Source organism: Mus musculus, chromosome 1 (genome assembly GCF_000001635.26).
Source record: "Mus musculus strain C57BL/6J chromosome 1, GRCm38.p6 C57BL/6J".
Taxonomy (NCBI): Eukaryota; Metazoa; Chordata; class Mammalia; order Rodentia; family Muridae; genus Mus; species Mus musculus.
In genome coordinates, this window is record NC_000067.6 from 43,293,557 (window position 1) to 43,310,826 (window position 17,270).

The following is a 17,270-nucleotide window of genomic DNA, read 5'->3' on the forward strand; positions in this document are numbered from 1 at the left end:
AATTTCTATTGGAAATATTGATTGATCATTCATAGACTAAGATATCATCTGCTCTCTAGCCCAGGTGAACCCTGAATTCACTACTGTGTTATACTGTCTTCTGATGCTGGTATTACACGTGTGAGCCACCATGTTGTAAGTATTCAAATCTGCAATTAATTTAGCTTCATTTCACCTTTCTTTCCCCTGGCTCCTAGTGTCTTTGGTTCGTAGTGAGACTGTGAGTCTCAGAAGGCTGTGCCTGGAGACAAGCACCTGCCAGTTCTGATGCCAGAGACTCAAGCAGCCATGCCAGGCATGAGTGAAATATTTTGAAACACTGTTGTTCCTCGGGGAATTCTAAATACTGTCATTGGGCTGGTGCCTTGTGCAGGCCAGCTTGCCTCTGCACTCTGATGAGGTGCTTCCATTAATATTCATTCTCCAACCTTAGAATAAATGCCATGCCCCTGTGGAATATGTACCCAAAACACTCAGCAGCAGATACAAAGAGTCCCAAATACGTGGGAGTGTCTCCATTCAAAGGAAGACAGGGTGGGGCTGGGGAAAACCAGAAGAGCTGGAGATGATGCCGGGGTCTGTACAGTATTGCACGGGGGTGGTAAGAGAAGCTTAAAAGTTAAAAGTTAAGGCAAAATAGTGGTTTGCAGAGGTCTGTGAGCCCTAAATGTCTTCCTGTCACCTCAGACGCTTGCAGAATTGATTTCTGCCCATTGCAGAAACTGTTTGCTGTGAGTGACCTACTTTCTCACATGAAAGCTATGCTCACTGAGTGTTCTCCCATTACTGGAGGCTTGAAGCTAAGTCCTTAACTCTCGAACAGCTCTACCATGGGATAGGACATATCTGCTGAAACAGAAAGGTCTCTCCCAGCATCATGACACGGAATGTTCAGGAATGACGAAGCACTGCGTACCTCTTGTCAGTTGATAGCCCTAAGTGCATGGGTGCAACTGAGTACTTGAAACACGGCTCTTAGCCTGGCTGGAGAGCTGAATTTTGAACCGTACTAAATTACAATTAATTTAGACTCAGCATATGTGGCTAGTGGCTCCAGACACATATGAATATCAGTTCCTACTCACACCATTAAAGAGAAAAGGAAAGGCAAAATTGCTGTGTAGGTATTTAATGTAATCTTTCTGGAAACACACCCGAAGAAAAACAGTACATTTACATGTGTGGGTATAAATGCTGTTGCACGCATCGAAAGTGAGCTAAGATTAGACCCAGTAGACCAATAGAGTAATTACTTCTGTGGAAGGGAAGGGAAGGGAACATCTCCAGGGAGGCCTTTTGCTTTATTGGCTTTCTTTGAATTTTTCAATGGAGCTGTATACTTGCATCATTTGCATAATGCACTGCATTAAAAAGAATCAAAATTAAACGTTTTCCTAGCTAAATCATCTGGAGCCATTTTTTTTTCTTCTGGTTTAATTATTGGGGTAAGACTACTTGATCCTAGTGTTCTGAGAAGAGGCAGACACACTGTGAGGTGCTCTTTCTAAAGAGATCAGAGCTCCTTTGGGACAGTTGAGAGATACATCAAAAAGCATGCCTGCACTGGGCGTGGTGGCGCACGCCTTTAATCCCAGCACTGGGGAGGCAGAGGCAGGTGGATTTCTGAGTTCGAGGCCAGCCTGGTCTACAAAGTGAGTTCCAGGACAGCCAAGGCTATACAGAGAAACCCTGTCTCGAAAAACCAAAAAAAAAAAAAAGCCTGCATTCATACCAGATAGCATGGGAAAGGCTGTTCTCCACCCCCTATCTATCTCTATTACCTCATAGAAGTATCTCAGTTCTGGAAACCACAACAGTTGGCTTCCAATGGGCCTGGTGGTGTTATGAGGGCCCCAAGGATCTGAGCTTCAAGAAAACTGCAGCAACAGGGCATCTCAAATTGGTTAAGGAAGACCCGTTGGCCCTTCAGTCACTGTGTGAGGAGAATTTGGAAGAGTTGGGTTGGCACTGCAAGGAGAAGACTAACATCCAAACATCTGGCTCCTCATCTGTCTTCCCCTGGTTTCTGAGGAAAACCATACCCTTCATGGTTTTGAATGATTAACACTTTCTCTACTCAGTGACTGGAAACCTTCTGCCATACTGTCTTCCAAATGCCTGCATGGCATCCTAATTCTAACATGCCCATTCCTGTGCCTCTAGAGCAGCTGGCCCAGCACTGCCATTCCCCACCCACTGAGGTAGCCTGGAGCTCCTTCTGTCAGGCTACTTTCTCTCCTATGAGATTTATACTTGATGTTAGGTAAGGAGGCTTGGAGGTTGAAGACCTCCAAGGTCTTTCTGAGCATCTCTAAGGGATGCTTTATCCATCAGCACACAGGCTAGGCAGTTATGCCAGCACACAAAGGCATAGATACACATGTACACAAGCACACAGGCTATAGACCACAAATACCTACAGACATGCACACATAGGCAAACTGGTGAAGGAAAGGACCCAGGCCTCTTACCCCAAGGCCATTTTAAGACAGAGTCACAAAAAAGTGACATTCGGCCAGAAATGGTTTTTCCTTTTCTCTCCTTATCTTTTTAAAAATTAGATATTTCCTTTATTTACATTTCAAATGTTATCCCCTTTCCTGGTTTCCCGGATGAAAACCCACATCCCCTCCCCCATTCCCCTGCTTATCAACCCACCCACTCCTGCTTCCTGGTCCTAGCATTCCCCTACTCTAGAGCATCAACCTGCCAGCAATAGTTACAGAGCAGATTACATAATCATTTACTTTTGGGGGGTTGTCTCTGGGCCTCCATTTTGGGCCATTTGGTGATGAATCATAGACCCTTGGGCATTCCGTATCAGCCATGTTTTAGCTGATGCAGATCAGACATCTATATCAGTTCTGTGTTATCTAAACATACTCTGGCCTTTATGCTGTTCAATCTCCTACACCGACTACCTCTCTCACCCTTGGGTCCTGTTGTCTCAACATTTATGAAATGCACCACGGTGCTGTTTCTTCCCTACCTCATTGTTCCGTGTTGGCCTGTGTTACTTCATCCTTTCTGAACACCACACTGAGCTGCTTGCTCTCTAGCTCTCTTTCTCCTTCCTTACAATGGAGCCTCCAAGGAACATCAGGAAGAAGTTAGCTATTGCCAAGCTCTGATCCAATGGCTTTATGCCTGAATCCTTCTCAAGATTCCTGTAACCACAGAAGAACACCTAATCACACACTGAGGCTCTCCCCCAGAATCTCTTCTCCACTTGCCCTGTTCATCAGGACCTAATCAGGCTCAAGGAGTCCCTGATTTCCCCACAGCCTTAGTTCCAGATCTCCCTTCCTTCTACCACGGAACTCACCCTGGTCTCTTCAAACTGTGTTTTCTGAAAGCTGTGTGATGATGTCCTTCCTGGTTTTCTAGTTTCCGTAAAGGGACTCATCTCTCTCCTTCCTGATCCTTCTGCCATGTCGTTCCTACCTTTGTTCTCTATATGGTACCACAATATCCCAAGCTATTGATTTTTTTTCTGTCCACCTCCAATGTTCTCCACTAGAATAAAGGTGGATCTGTGGAATACAGGTGGATGCAGGGCTAGGACTATCATCCAGCTGTGCTGTGGCTCCTGGAGCAGGGCTGGCCTGCCTCACAACACAGTAGGTATTCTGGGTACTTGTTGGATGAGTGAGTCTCTACTATCAGCAGTTGCTTTAACACAACGGTGTGTCTGCTGATTCAAAGCCCTGTTTCCACCATGGCAAGTTACACAGGGCATTTAGTTTACAGTTTCATCCCTTCCCAGGCTTACAGTTCAGTGATGTCAGGTGCATTCACACCATTTGCCCCAGGAACTTTTCGTTACCGGGAACCCTAATTCTGTCCTATTAAATGCCAGCTCCCGATTCACCCTCCCCCCAGTCCCTGGTAACCACTATTCTCATTTCTGTGAATATATCTCCGTCAAGCCCCTGTAACTAGAATATACAGTATTTTTCTTTGTATGCCTGGTTTATTTCACTTAACACATCACTCTCCAGGTTCATCTGTGTAACAGGTACCACCTTCCTCCTCTTTTAAGGCTGAATATTGATTGGTCCATGTCACGTTTAGTTCTTTCATATATCCACCCATCCATGGGTTGGGTTCATCCAGCTTTATGAGAGAATTTGGGATCAAGAAAGCTTGCAAAAATGTGAGATAAGGAGAAAGAACATATGCTGTTGGATGCCGTGTTGTTGATAGCTCTGGTTATCTAAGTGGCCAGCCTAGCAGGCTACTCCCAGAAGTCCTGAGTAGTGCCTTAAAGCAGAATTGGGCAGCCTGGGGGTGGCCTTGCAAGAACAGTGTTAACTGTTAGCTCTCCCTAGCTACTGCTGGGAAGGGCTGTCTGAAAAGGAAGGGAAACATTTGCTCCTGTGCTCTGGCTTGGGGCTGAGCATCCATAGTGGTACTGAAGACCTATCCTGTATGCTTCCTTCTTCTCTTCTCCCTCCCAAGCAGGGGCTCTCTCCTCCCCTCTCCACTTCTTTCCAAAGCTCCATGTCCCACCAAATCCAAGCTTGAAAGAACAGACAAGTTTTATTCTATTTTATTCGAACATGGAGGCCCCAGGAAGCAAAGCAAGGGCTGGTTATAGCTGGTATTTCCCGGGTGGCAAAAGGCAAGGTGGCACATTGCAGGTGTGACCTGAAGATGCTTAGGGAAGGTTCACTGGTGGAGACAGGGAGCTACATCGGAGATTTGGTGAAGGAGGAGGGAGCAGATGACAGTGCTGGAGGAACAGCTTAGGCAGAGTGGATTTTTTACAGAAGAGGTTGATTCAGGGCAGTGGCTGGAAATTATGGATGTGAACTTTCTGTTCAGACTAGTTAGTTCCTTTCTAACATCTCACCTAGACCATGCTTCTCAAAGCTAGGTCTGGGGGCTTGCCTGGCTTTGAACTATTACTGTGATAGCTCCTTTGGCTAAATGTGTGTAGACATGGTTCATCAGAACTGTCTACAAGGAGCCTTGTGTCTTAGACTACATGGCTACAACACCATCCACTGTTCCATGAAGGAAGGAGAGTGGTTCTGCAGCATATGCCCTGGAAGTACCTTAGGATCCAGACTCAGCATGGAACTGTAAGAACACCCGTACTTTAAAAACCACAAGCAGTAAGGGGTGGGAGTGTAACTCAGTGGTAGAGTGCTTGCCTAGTATGCACAAGACTCTGGATTCAAAAATTGCATAAACCAAGGATGGTGACGCATGCCTGTAATAGCAGGACTCATCCTACATCATCCTGACAGTGAAAGCCAGAGATTCAAAAGCTCAAGGGCATGCTCAACCATCTACTGAGGCCAATTGGGATCGATGAGACTTATGCTAACAACAACAACAACACAACAGGAAAATACACAAATTGGCCTCAGTAGTAAGGACATGTGCTATATCACATAACTGCCATCAGAGAGAGCTTAGCAAGACCACAGCTTAAAGATAGCCTCAGTGGCAGCGGTCCTTATAATTAAGAGCTAAGATACTTCCCCCAGCAGGTCAAGGTGAGTTTGCAGCCAGCTGAGTCAGAGGTGTACTGTGGCTCTATTTCTGGGACTAGTAACTGTGATGAGGGTTGTCTTAGTCTGGTTTTCTATTCCTGCACAAACATCATGACCAAGAAGCAAGTTGGGGGAGCAAAGGATTTATTCAGTTTACACTTCCATGTTGCTGTTCATCACCAAAGGAAGTCAGGACTGGGACTCAAGCAGGTCAGGAAGCAGGAGCTGATGCTGAGACCATGGAGGGATTTTCTTTACTGGCTTGCTTTCGCCTGGCTTGCTCAGCTTGCTATTTTAATAGACTACCAGCCCAGGGATGGCACCAACCACATTAGGCCCTCCTACCCTTGATCACTAATTGATAAAAATGCCTTACAGCCAGATCTCATGGAGGCATTTCCTCAAGGGAGTCTCCTTTCTCTGTGATAACTCCAGCTTGTGTCACAAGACCAGTCAGAACAGGGGTTTTGACAAAGAAACAGTCATGCTATTCAATGGGAGTGAAAGTGGAGAGGTGGTTGAGAGATTCAGGGAAGCCACAAGAAAGTAGATTTCTTTATCAATGGCAGAACCCCTTTCTACCACTAGAGGTCATGGAGCAGTAAGACTAGGAATAAGACGATTCTGCTGACAGAAGATTCTGTGGAACAGACAAAGACTGTGACTGTGTCGATAAATTGCAGACATAGATTAACAAGTTAATCAGCTTCTTAAGTCCGCTGATGATGTCATAGACATGCCATCCAAAGGGTTCAAGCTCCACTCTAATTTTACGTAGCTTTGACATCTATGTGCTCAAGTGCCCCTGACTCCAAACACTCTTTACTGGATGTAAAAGCCTCTCTGTTCTCTCACACACACACTTCATTGCCATAGTCTCACACTCAAGGGGGCTGTAGGCATTTGTTGAACTATTGAAGTAAGAAGATGACAAGGGGGTGAGCTGTATGGTGGATGATTCTAGATGGACATATGGCAAGGTATCAGTTAGCCACACCCTGATTTCCATAAACAAGTCACGAGAGAGCTCTTGGGCTCAAGGTGTAAGGTCAGGGCTATGTAAGGAGCAGAGGACAGGGAGGAAGAGAAACCATACAAGTGAGGGTGAGGGCCAAGGTTATGGGCACTTAGTCTTCTGGACAATAGGTTTTTGGTAGAGACGTTGGCATCCTAATGACTATGGTCTCTGACCTGGGGACAAGGATGAGAGACCACCGCTAAGAAGAGACTGTTCCAATAGAAAAGGACCTAGAATAGAGAATAGAAAAGTCTAAGGGCACTCCAAACTAAAACTGTTTCAGGTAAGAAGCTGAGGCCTCCTGGAAGTCATGTGGGGTATTCAGAGGCTGGACTAGGATGAGAGTGATTTCCTGGTGTAAGACTCAGAGTCTGGTCTGAGTGAGGATGCTGTAAGTGTGGTGAACTATTGGAACCAGGAGTAAGGATGCTGTAAGCATGGTGAACTACTGGAATCAGGGATGAGGATGCTGTAGGCATGGTGAACTACTGGAATCAGGGATGAGGATGCTGTAAGCATTAAGGACAAGCACAAGCCTAATGGCTACTCTCCAGTGGCTTCCAAACCCTTCTGGGTGTCCAAGTCTCCTGCTTTGTCTAAGCCTTCCTTCTCCTCTCAACAGATCACAACTGACACCTCCTCTTCCTGGCCTTGGCCTACTTTTTTTTTCCCAATGACATTTGAAGCCAGGTTTAATGCTAAGCAGTGCCCAAGTAAAAACACAGATAAGGGCAGGTGGCCTTCTTCCCTCAGAGACCCACAACTGCCTGTCGCTTCCTGTGGGGGAGGAGCTGAATGGTTGCAACTCCTTCAAGGATCACGCTTCTGGAACCCCACTGTATGACACTGTATGACGTCTATGGGCCGTGTCCCTCTCTGCTCAGGTATGGGCAGTTCAGGGGATCCCTTTGCTGTGCTTGAGCCCATCCTCATATCCATATGGTACCCTATGAAGGCTGCATTGGGGGCCAAACATACACGTTCTCACAAGGTGGGATTTGAATATAATCACCTTGATTATGTACAGGGAGTTCCTTTGGCAGATTTTGAGATTTACCTGTTGATGGGGGATACCTAAAATCTAGTCAGGAGAATTAAGTTTTGAGAAAGCGTATTCATATTTGAGGAGAGCTGTTTGGTCCATTGGTGAAAAGCCATCAAAGTATGTATAAATAGTCCACGCAAGCATCCACTGGGCAGCATAAAGGGGCCTACGGTGAATCCTGGGAAGCTCAGAGGTGATCGGGGTTAATGCACATCCCCCAGAAAACAGAAATTTTGTTTCCAGGATGAGCTGGCTAGAAGATGGAGCAAAGCTGGGAACAGAAATTGTACCTGTCTCTTGGGATGTCAGGCCCATGCCGGGCAGGATCTGATACCTTCAAACCCCTCATTATAACTGAACGGAAGAATATGGACGCGCTTTCTTGCTACCCAAGTTTTTCCTTCTGTTGCTGCAGTTGGCATTCTGTTAAGTCTCCATTGGAAGGCTCTCGGTGTAGTGATGAGAGTGTTTTCCAACGCTGTGATTTGCCTGGAAATGGAAAGAGGAAAAGCCTGGTAGAAAAGAAGTCCTGTGGGATCGCTCAGGATTTGCTTGTTCCTCTACTATGCTGCCTTTCAGTGATTGCCGAAGACTTCATTTTTACTTCCTACAAGTGGCAACTTTATCCACAAGTATGAAACATTGCACTCTTCCATCAAGAACATCCATCGCTTTTGTACACACACACACACACACACACACACACTCACACATATGCATGCATGAATACCCTACGCATGCATGCATACGTCCATCAGTCTCCCGAGAAAGATCAGCAGACAAGCAGCAGGCCCCCTCCAAGTGTGAGGACAGGGTTAAACCTGTCTGCAGATTTCTCAGCTCACTTTTACTTAGGGGCAAAGTCAGGCTCCAGCCCCAGAAATCATCCTCCCCCTCCTTTCCACCTCTTTCTTTCCCTAGGGTATAGTGGAGCCTGGAAGCCCAAGCCTGCCTCCTTGTGATTGGAGCATCAAACAGACAAAAAATGCTGAAGCTGATTGCTGCAGCCCAGTTGTGTCCACCAAGGAGATGGTACCTCGGAGAAGGAAAGGAGTCCTGAGAAATCTGTCCTCCTGGATGGGCAATGCCAGTATCTCTGGGTGGGCATAAGTAGATTTTTAATTAATAAAAAATGAAAGTGTGAGTTTGGCTGCTTCACTTCTCTCTCTGCCTCCCACCTCACATCGCTCGGTATTATATTACATCATGCAATAAGCAAGCACAGAGACTGTCTCTAGATAAAGCCCCACCTCTACCCCCACACCAGACTTCCCACTTCCTGAACTACGAGCAGTAATTGTTTTCCTTTATTAATTACTAAGCTAGTAGGAGTCTGTTTCAGCAACACAGAGCAGACTAAAATGGTGATGTAATCTCAGCAAAAGGTCTGCTCTTCCCTGGAGTAAGCGGGTAGAGGGTGATGGTCTAGGAAAGCACAGAGACCCTGCCACGTTTCACTGAATGAGTCCGAGGAATCACGATGGCCAGGCAAAGGTCTTGCTCTTATAGTTCATACTTGACTTCAGACTCCCTCTAAACACTCCCATTTGCACTCACCAAGACCACCAAAGGGGATCATGCAGTGCTAGACAGGCCAGTGTTTCCCAAAAGGCTAACAGAAACACAGATGCTGGCTCAGCTGGAGTGTTCCACTCAGTAAGTCTAAGGCATGGCCTCACGGTGTACCTCTAACATCCTCTATAACATCGATGCTTGACGTTCAGGAGCTCTACTTGGAGGCTGAAGGGGGTGAGCAGGCGGTGACAAGAGTAGGCAAGCCAAGGTCGTCCTCCTGGGCCATGCTAACTCGTTCAATGACAGAGACTCACTGGAGTCTCTCTTCCACTTAGCCAACTTCCTGCTTGACTCATCTATGACACAGATTCTATGCCAAGACCTGTCCACGGTTTGAGATTCACTATGCTTGAAAACTAACCAGTGTTCCCTCACTTTCAGTTTCCAAGGTCTCAAGTCCCACAGGGCATCGCAAGGGGACTAGCTGACATCCACCCCACCAGTGGGTCATTTTGTTACGATCAGAGGAGTGGTTTCTGGTGATAGTAGATCACTTGGGCTTTGCCCCCAGAGAGGCAACTCTTTATTTCACTGAGAGTAACTACAACAAAATTCAAATTAAAACAAAAAAACCTCTTTCATTCCAGGGTAGATATTATCTCCATACATGAAAGCTATTTGCCATATAAGCCATATTTAAAAATAAAGACTGGAGCAAATGCATAGAATTCCTCTACTGTCCTGTCAAGATAACAGCCACTATGGTTATAAAGTTATACATGTTTAAAGACATATTCACATCTTGGAAGCTGGCACCATTACCTCAAATAGCTTATCCACCCCCTAGTACTGCTATAAGAAGGCACCACAAGCTTAGACTCTTAAACAAACAAACAAACAAACAAACAAACAAGCTTGTCATCTTGCAGTTCTAAAGGCTCTCTGTCTGACCTCAAAGTGTTGATGGACTATGCTTCTGTCAGAGTACCTACAGGGGTAAGGGGTTCCTTTCTTTCTTTTTCTGATGTCTTATAGTTCCTAAGTTCTCTGGCTTTTTAGAGGCATTGCTCCAGTCTGTTTCTGTCTTCATATGGCATGCACCCAGGTGCCTGCACCTTCCCATGGCAGTGTGTTGACGACACCAGCCTGATTGATTCAGGAGTCATTTGCTCCAGTATGAGCCTCTTCTTGTCAAACAGACAAACCAACAAACAAAACAGCAACAAGATCCCCATGAAATGATTCTCTTTCCAAACAAGGCTGCATTCTGAGGTGCTGGGGGTTTGAAGGCCAACTCATTTTCAAGGGACCTGCAATAGAATACCTGACAAAACGCCATGACAGCTGCTAATCAATAGGTCTTCAAATGAGAGGATTATGAGGGATTACCTCGCTTGCCATCACAAGGTCCTTAAAAGTTAGAAGACGGAAGCCGGGCAGTGGTGGTGCACACCTTTAATCCCAGCACTTGGGAGGCAGAGTCAGTGGAATTCTGAGTTTGCGGCCAGCCTGGTCTACAAAGTGAGTTCCAGGACAGCCAAGGCTACACAGAGAAACCCTGTCTCGGGGGGGGGGGGGAGTAGAAAAGGGAAACTGGGAGTGAGTCAGAGTGAGACAATGTCAGGATACTACCCAACATTGCTGGTTTTGAAGAGGAGGAAGATCCATAAGCCAAGGACCATGGGCAGTCCCCAGGAAAAATAGACAACAGATTCTTCTCTCTCCTCTGAAAGGGACACACTTTTACCTGGACCTTGGCTTTAGCCCCATGATACCTCTGTGGAACTTCTAACCCACAGACACACAGGCACATTTGTGTTATCTTAAGCCACTGTGTTTATTACTTTTCTCAAGGTTGTGACAAAATTCCAGGCAGCAGTGGCTTCAGCAGGCTAAGTTTGTTATTCCAGCTCATGGTTTCAAGTGACATCAAGGCTCTAATGGTGGGAGAGCCTAGTGGCAAGAGCAGGGCCTGTCCATGGCAGTGGGGGCTTGTAGTACAGCTTGCTCCCTCCTTGGCAGATCAGAAGCAAGATCTGGGGCTAAAACTGGAATCAGATATCAACACAAAGCTCACTGTCAATGACTCAATTCTGCTGCCTAGGCTACAGAATGGAAGGCTCCACAGCCTCCCAAAACAGTGCCACCAGCTGGAGACCAAATATTCAAACACCCGAGCCTATGTGGGAGATCTCACATTGAAACCATAATTACTACTTGATGGTAATTTGTCACAGCAGCCCTGGAAACGCTAACAGAACCACAGGGCTCAGCCTAGTTCAGGGAACACCATTTCATTGACACATTACCCTTTTATTTCCCCTCAATACATAGATTAGTGTATTTCACACGGGCATCCTTTGCTGGCCCTAAGTCCAAGATCCTGTTTGTAACTGTTTCTGAATTTCAGAAAAAGAAAAAAGAACTCAGGAGGCCAACTTCTCTTCATCATCTTTGTTCTATCTCCAAGTGACTGAGCAGGACACCCACTCTGTATTAGGTCTGCTTTGTGTTTCTCTCTCTCTCACTCTCTCTCTCTCTCTCTCTCTCTCTCTCTCTCTCTCTCTCTCTCTCTCTCTCTCTCTCTGTGTGTGTGTCTGTGTGTGTGTGTGTGTAGAGACAAGAAGAGGTTAGCTCCCTGGATCTACAGTCATAGGTGGCTGTGTCACTTGAAGCTGGGAGCTTGGCCCAGATCGTCTACAAGAACAGCAAGTGCTCTTAACTGCTGAGCCATCTCTCTAGCCCTGTTTGCTTTGTTTTTCAATTAAAGGTTTTTGTTGATAGAAGGAGAAGGAGTACTTTCTTGCTTACAGCCTGTTTATCTAGCTTGGTGATGCCATGTTTACACAGCAGGAGCCCTGGAAATTAATCAATATTTCTGATGAAGCAACACTGAGCTCCACCTCAGCACACACAGTGGCTGGAAAATTTCGAGCTGCCTACACAGGCCCACCATTAAGCTGGTGCCAACTTGGGTGCAGACCAAGACACAAACATGGCAGTGAAGTCTCAGGATACTGTTAGTTTCCTGGTGTATGGAAAAGTTATATTTGCAAGGGGCTAGGGGCAGAATTCAGTTCTAGCAATGCCAGGAAATAGAAGTAATATTTCCATCACCTACAGCCTACTGAGTGTAGAGAAGACATGACAAGAGGCCATTATGGGACAGAGTAGCACGTGTAAAATAATGAGTCAGGTTTGCTCCTGCAGGGTTTCCTCAAACCCTCAACTGGTAAAAGATGCACTGTCTGCAACGTTCACTAAAGCCACTGCAATAAAGAGGTGTGTAAAGAAACAAGGTGCAGCGGTGTGTTACCCTACCACTGAATACTAGAAAGAGTTCCACCCCAAGATTGGGATCTCTCTTGCCTTTGAGTTCTCGGCAATGTGGGAACCTGGAGGGTTTTGCTCTCTCAGCAGTCACTGATTAACAGAAGAAAGGCAGTCATGTTCTCCTCGTTTTCTGCATTTCTGGACGTTTCAGGTCTCCTGGCGTCTTTCCAGTTGTCATTTTGTAATGCTGCTTCCTGAAGGAGGGCAAAGTGCTCCAGGTGTGGTCTCGTTTCCCTCTGAGCTCTGAGGTAATGCTTTCCCTCACAATGAGGCTTTGTTCTCACCTTTCTCTGACTCTCTCTGGCTCTGGCTCTCTCTGTTTCTTTCTCTCTTCTCTCTCTCTCTCTCTCTCTCTCTCTCTCTCTCTCTCTCTCTCTCTCTCTCTCTCTCACACACACACACACACACACACACACACACACACACACTTCATTCCAAGACCTGAGCAAAAGTAGGTTACTGATCCCTTCACGAAACACAGAATGGCCAATCATAGGCTCTCACATTTTTTTTCCTGTGGACTAAGTGTACTGCACCTGTTTCCGAGGAAGCCTCATATTACCCTGAAATTTTAGAGAGCCTCTCCTCATCCATCTCAAAGCACAGGTGGAAATCCAAGCTTATCTTACAACATCCCCATGGGAACAACACCCCTGCCTGCAGTGAATGTGACCTAGTTAGAACTCGAGGCAAGAAGCTTTGGGGAAAATTCCCCTCTAAGCCCCGGAAGGTCGACTTTCAAAACAGTATTCAGGGTGCCATCAGCCAAATAGTGTCCTGGAATGTGGCTGCCATAAAGAATGGCTAGAATACAGCTTATTCCCAGGAGAACGCAATTTCTAGAGGAATAAGGTATTTACTAGAAACAGTTAGGTGAGAGGTGATATTCTGACCGGTTCTGATATTGGAAGCCATGGAATCACTTGAAGGCTCCTGCTTAAGACCATGCAGAAATAGGCAATCGCGTAGCTTTGAGGTTAGGTAAAGGAGAGGCAGAATCAGTATGGCAGTTTTCAAACAAATGCTAAAGTCTGGGTTCTGCCTCAAGTGGGCTACCCTAAACAGCTAAGGTTGGGACACTCAAAGGAATTTCTAGCAGAAATCCAATTAGGAAACAAATTAGTATTGTCTTTCATCTAAGGCAGAGGACACTTTGATGGGGGTTAATCCCCTTTATACAATGCACATGTTTCTGTCTACTTAAAAAACGGTAATACCAGGCATTCCTTTGCCTAGTCAATGCACGCACATTTGGTTGAATGCACTCATCTCTCAGAAAGGTGCTTATCATGAGGCAAGAAATGCCAGTCACAGGACACAGCTATGGTTGTCAGTACTGGGAAGTGTCACTTAAGCTATGTTCAGCTCTCTGGTCAGACTACAGTGAGTTCTCACTTCTTAGATATCCAGGTAATTTGCATGATAGGAGAGAAGATAGTTTTGAACACTTTGACTTTTACAGTCTGATGAGGTCATGAAAATCCTAAGATCATCAGAAATTCTGGCTGAAGATAATGGATGAGGCCAGCTTAACAGTGAGCCATCCAGAACAGGAGGTAGGAGAAAATGCAGTCACTCAGATTTAAATTTATTTAAAATTGTGACATTTCGGTTCATTATGGAATTTCTTGTCCGGATTTTCCTCTAATAAAATGTTACAATGATATATTATTTGTCGTGATGACTGAATTTTTACTGTCCTACCCAAATCTGCAGCCATAGAAAGTGAGGCAGCCTCGTCTTATCACTGGACTGGATAAACACATTTAGCTCTATTCTTTCTAGAAACCCACTCCATTAAAAAAAAAAAAAACTAATAATAACTGTAAAGATATGTGTTTTGTAAAGACAAGCAAAAGAGGAAAGGCTAGATTTGGCAGCATCAGGCTGGAAGTATGTTTTCTGAGAGAGTGATCTGAACTCAGAGCACAAAGCCCAGCTGCCAGCTGAGGGAGGGTATGGAAGGGGGAGTGTAAGAGGTGGTCACGGGTGAACCTGTGGGAGGAAGTGATTTGAGCATGACATCCTGCCATGGGACGGAGCCTTTAGGGGTTGGAACCCAGAAAAGGCAATAAGTTCACCAGGACCATTGGATGCTACCAGAGTTCTCATATGACCCCAGTTAGTTACCTCAAAAGCGGGTTGTTCTGGAACTCTATGCCAGCCCCCCAAACCCCTCTCTGGCCCCCCTTTCCTGCTGTATGCTCTCCTCTTTTCATGGGAGCGCCCACTCACATGCAACACAGGAAGGTGGCACAGGATGATGGGCACAATGTAACAGTTTGCTTTTTTGGTTTTTTGGTTTTTTTTTTTTTTAATGCAACTTGTGGAAACAGAAGCATCTAACTCTGAAGACTAGAATAGCAGTAACTCAGAAATGTGAGAGAAGACCCTGTATCCAGGATGTAAGAGGGGTGTCCTGCTGGCCACAGTTTGAAATGAGCAGTAATTCCCAAAGGGGGTGGTCCCTTGGGTGGTGCTGTTGTAAGATGCTATGGACCTTTAAGAGCTGGGGCAAGGACTGGATAGATGGCTTAGTGGTTAAGGCATTGATTGGTCTTCCAGAGGACCTGGGTTCAATTCCCAGCACCCACAGAGTGGCTCATAACCATCTGTAACTCTAGCTCCAAGGGATCTGGCTTCCTTAGCTTCAGGCATGTGCAGACACACATGTACACAAGTAATGCATACACATACAATAATAGAGCTTTAAAAGGAGGTAGAGTGAGTACAAGGAAATTCATGTGATGTTGCTGTAAGATTTGTGCTGGCCCTGAAGGAATTCAAGTGCTCAGAACACTTACTTACACCACTACCTTAAAATGGGTTGTGAGCTCAGTCTGTCTGCTCCTGGTTTAAGAATGGGGCTGCTTGATCCCAGACTTGACTCTCCAGACCTTGAGCCAAAATACACCTCCTTATAAACATCCTGGCCAGGACTTTCGTTATAGTGACACACAGCTGACTAATGGAGATGTTTAAGGACAGAAATAGAGAGGGAAGAAATCGCTTTATAAATAAAGGAGCACTGCTCAGAACTAAGGGATGCTGTTTTCTTTGTCTTTTCTTTTTTTTTTCTTTAATTTTTATTTTTATTCATTTTACATCCCCATCTCTCTCTCTCTCTCTCTCTCTCTCTCTCTCTCTCTCACACACACACACACACACACACACACACACACACCTCTATCCTCTCTTCCCAGTCCCACCCTTACAAATCTCTCTCCCATTGCTTCCCTTTTCCTCAGAAAAGAGGACCCCAATTTGGGTATCTAGCCTCAGCTGGTTTAGGCACATCCTTCTCCCACTGAGGCCAAACCAGGTAGTCCAAGTAGGAGGGAAGGGGATCCAATGACAGGGAGCAAAGCCAGAAACAACCCCCACTCCACTTGTTAGAGGACCCATACAAGGCCAAGCTGAACATTTGCTACAAATGTGTAGGGGATCTAGGTCCAGCTCCTGCATGATATCTGGTTGGTGACCCAGGCTCTGTGAGCCCCCACGGTCCATACTTAGTTGACTCTGTGGGTCTTCTTGTGGTGTCCTTGACACCTCTGACTTGCTTACTTCTATCCCGCACTCTTCCACAAGACTCCCCTGATTCCACCTGATGTTTGGCTGTGGGTCTCGGCACCTACCTCCATCTGCTGCTGGATGAAGCCTCTCAGGAGACAGTTATGCTCGGTTCTTGTCTGCAAGCATGATGCTGTTTTATTAATTTGATAGGTTTATTCTACCCTCTGCCCCTGAAAACAGTTTATGATCATTACAGCATTTTACAACTCTGGAGAAAAAAGATGATGCAAACCCCTTCAGAGGTAAGCACAACCATGGATCATAAGCATCTAGAAATGTCAGGCCACCACTAGAGATCAGAGATAATAACAGAAGTGATTTTTCCTCTAGAATTCTGAGCCCAAATAAGTGTGAGGGCAGAATACAGACATGTCAGGATATGCAGGATTTTAAGAGCTTTTCATCAAGAAGAGATGGCTTAGTTACTGTTCTATTGCTGTGAACAGACAGCATGACCAAGGTAACGCTTAAAAAGAGAGCATTTAATTGAGGCTGGCTCACAGTTTCAGAGGGTTAGACCATTATCATCTTGGCAGGAAGCATGGCAGCAGACAGGCAGGGAGCAGTAGCTGAGAGTTTTACATTCTGATCTGCAGACAGCAGACAAGGGAAGGGGGCCTTGGTGGCAACCACACATTGCTGGGAAAACAAAATGTTTTGCAGGGAAGAAAAGAAAAATGTATCTTGTGTGAAATAAAAAGTGAGCAAGGCACTTAGTGATTTGTCTGTGAACAGCACTTACAATCATATTCATGTATCAAGCCAGACATGTGTTTGTATTCCTATGTGTACAGTAACAGAATTAAGTATCAACTATCTTGCTTTGGGGAGGATGAGAAGTTGGGGGGTGGATCTGAATAAAGTAGGGGTGATGTGGACAGCAGGGCAGATGGAACCAAAGCTTTTTCTCCTCCCTAAAGGGAAGTCATTTCTCAGTGCTACACACGGAAGACTGAAGGTAGGCAAGTGGGTTCAGGCTGCCTACTGATGTGAGCAGTGAGCAGAGACGAAGTACCCTGTTGCCCTTGGGGCTTGTGAGTTGTCTGTGAGGAGTGGAAAAGGCTACAGAAGTGCTTCTGTGTTTCCTAAGAAGCCCCTTGGAACAATCTGACTTTAAGATATGTGCATGTATAATTTGATAGGAAAAATAAAAGAGTTAGAAAATGGATTCTGGGAGCAGAGCTCACAAGGCAGTGAGCCCATGTACAGTGGGGAAGGACATTCAGAGAAGAACAGTGGAGGTATACCTGCAGTGACTGAAGGACGTGCAGACACACCT

At 45.7% G+C, this 17,270-nt stretch overlaps 1 long non-coding RNA gene across 1 annotated transcript; it reads right to left on the reverse strand.

The window, feature by feature from the left end:
- Window positions 1-3,028: 3,028 nt before the first annotated feature.
- On the reverse strand, window positions 3,029-16,085 carry LOC115487086. Its single transcript, XR_003947810.1, has 3 exons — window positions 16,054-16,085; window positions 7,858-8,056; window positions 3,029-3,167 (listed from the first exon to the last, which is right to left on the reverse strand). It is a non-coding gene; the product is annotated as an uncharacterized LOC115487086 (long non-coding RNA).
- Between the last annotated feature and the right edge of the window lie 1,185 nt (window positions 16,086-17,270).